The sequence below is a fragment of the Dendroctonus ponderosae genome, unplaced genomic scaffold (genome assembly GCF_020466585.1).
Source record: "Dendroctonus ponderosae isolate FM_Combo_2020 unplaced genomic scaffold, Dpon_F_20191213v2 Dpon_F_20191213_3, whole genome shotgun sequence".
Classification (NCBI taxonomy): Eukaryota; Metazoa; Arthropoda; class Insecta; order Coleoptera; family Curculionidae; genus Dendroctonus; species Dendroctonus ponderosae.
Genome location: NW_026018508.1, coordinates 2,095,903 through 2,098,734, shown reverse-complemented (window position 1 = coordinate 2,098,734; position 2,832 = coordinate 2,095,903).

Below are 2,832 nucleotides of genomic sequence, written 5' to 3'. Positions count from 1 at the left end.
TTGCCATGCAATTCTCGCAGGTACCGCTTAGCGGGGTGTCTTCCTTCCCGGGAATCGGTAACAAGTGCCCCGAAATGCTTGAAAAAAGGCAAAACTTGAAACAAATTTCCGAGAAAGGCAAAACTTCCAATAAATGTTTGAAATAAGCAAAATAGGCAAAAAAAAGCAATTTGCCTTTAATCCGAGCTTTAAACATAAGTAATAACTAAAGTCTGTACATTATAACTTTGGTCGCATGTCAATCAAAGGGTCTACAAATCTACGATCGATTTGGCAGAATTGTAATTTTCACCAACCTTATAATTTTAAAGATGAACGTAAAAAATCAACATCGCTTTAAATTAGGTAGTATTCTAAAGTTTTTTGGTATTTTATGATGGCTTGAGGTTTTTCATTAAATATATCAGAAACCCATGCAAAGGGAGTGGATGGATCAAAAGTGGGATATAGCAGTTTGCTTCAAACGAACTCAGGATAATGCAGAGGTGGTACGCAACGTACGAGAAACGGCATCCAGAGGCAAGAGAACCATGTAGGAACATTTTCGCAAGATTGCAGTATAATCTCAGAATTGATGGTTAATTTGAGACGAAAAAACCAAAAAGATATAAATCAAATGGGGATAGAGAGTTGAAAGAACATGTTTTACAGTAAAATACGGCACCACCCCACAACGCCGCAATAGTCAGACATTTTTGCAGGAAATTTTTGATAATACGTGGAATGGCAATCAAGGTGCTATTCTCTGGCCGGCAAGCTCACCGGACTCCGATGGACTTTTACCTTTGAAGGAGATGTAAACTTTTAATTTTTAAATTTCCTGCAAAATCTACACCCGAGTAACAAATATCAGTAGTGCAAGGATCTGCATCTTTCATCTCCAGTGAACTGATTAACTTCTGAAGAAATGTTCAGAAGAGGTGTCGTCTTTGCATAGTCAATTTGCTAGTTAATTGCATTATTTAGTCGGTAAAAAAGTCTCCATATACAAGTAGATTTTTAGTATTCTTTCTTAGTTTGATATTTTATTTCAATTTAATTACAAAAATGGTTTAAGTAAATATCGGCGCTTCGCTTACAGGTAATAAAATTGAAGCCAAATTCATTTGACACACTTTATTTGAACAATGAAAAACAAACAGCTATTCAGAATCTTTCCCCGGCGACGTAACAGTAGTTCTTAGCACAGTTTATCAAGTTGGCTTGTTAATTTTCGCCTGAAACAAACGAATAATATTTGTTTACAAATGTGACACTTAAAAGTTTGTGTTTTTGTAGTAGAATAAAAACGAGTGTCTGACGAGTGCTAAGAATTGCGAAATTCCTATTTTTGTTCGCAAAATCATCCTAGATTTGTGGAAGAAGAAATACTACTTTAGAAATATTGGCACAATAATTGGAAAATAACATGCCACTGTGCAGCACGTAGTAAATCAGTACAAATCTACCGGTTCTTATAGAATACAGCCTCACTCTGGTCGACCCAGGAAGTTAACTGCAATGGAAGAGTTGTGCGAAAGAGTTTTGCGGGAAAGATTAGACGTAATTCTAAAATAAGTGCTCCAAAAATTGCAAAAGAAATACTAGAGAGTACTCAAAAACTGCTGTTAGTGTTCAATCAATAAGACACTGCTTACATCGAGCATGTTACAATGGCCGCGTTGCGAGAAGAAAACTATTAATTTCAGCAAAAAAATTTGTCCCACAACACGTTAGTAAAATCAATCAATTTTGGGAGTGTTATTTATAGCGATGAAACAAAGATTAACTTTTTGGGGTCAGATGGTCATGGATAAAGAGTCTGGAGGAACAAAAATTCACTAGTAAAAATTGAAAGTATTCACTCTGCAATTAATCACGATGGGGTTTAATGTTTTATTGTGGGGATTCATGCCAGCCAATAGAACAGGCAATTTAGTTTTCACTGGCGGCATTATGGAGCAAGTGTTCAAAAACTTTACCTTGAGGGGCGATATTTATTACAACAATATTTTTTTTAATTAATATTATTTACTAAAACTAGTCAAGCATGACCAACCATCAGTTTTTATCTGTAATCTTAAAATTAGGGTAGTTAACTAAATCAGTCCTTTGACTTTCCAAGTTTTAGCCTCACAGAAAATTAACAATTTTTACACGCACACCATGCTCTGCCCTTAAAACACTATATCAATTCAAAGGGCTTAGTTCTCTTCAATCTGCGGTATAAATTCTGATCATCTAGCAGCTGGCGGGCTTCTTCGTTCGGATGTAGCTGTAGTCTAGCTTGGTGTTTATTTGCATACCGTTTGATTGCCTGTTCAACAGTCAGAATTTCAAGGTCTCTGTGAAGATCATTATTTCTGACGAACCATGGGGCATTGGCTATTTCTCGTAATGCCTTATTTTGGACCGTTTGAATCTTTTTTTACGTGTGTGCTTTTTGTGCATCGCCATAGCTGAATACCGTAGAGCCATGTAGGTTTAATAATTTGTTTATATATTAAAAGTTTGTTATACAAAGTCATCTTGGAATGCCTGCCAATCAGCCAATTGCATTGCGCAATTTTTATTGTCAACTCTTTTACTTTCTTTCTGGCATGTTCATTCCATCTTAATTTAGTGTCCAAAGTCATACCAAGGCATTTCGCAGTATTTGCATATGGGACGCCGGTTCCATTAATATTTATTACTGCGGGATCTGTCAAATTTTGGTTGGTAAAGTTAACATAGGTCGATTTAGTTTCATTAAATTAAATTTTCCACTTGGTGGTCCATTTATAAACAGCGTCGCTCGCTTTCTGTAGTTTCTGTGCGGCTGTTACTCGATTTGTGTCAGTTGACATTAATCCT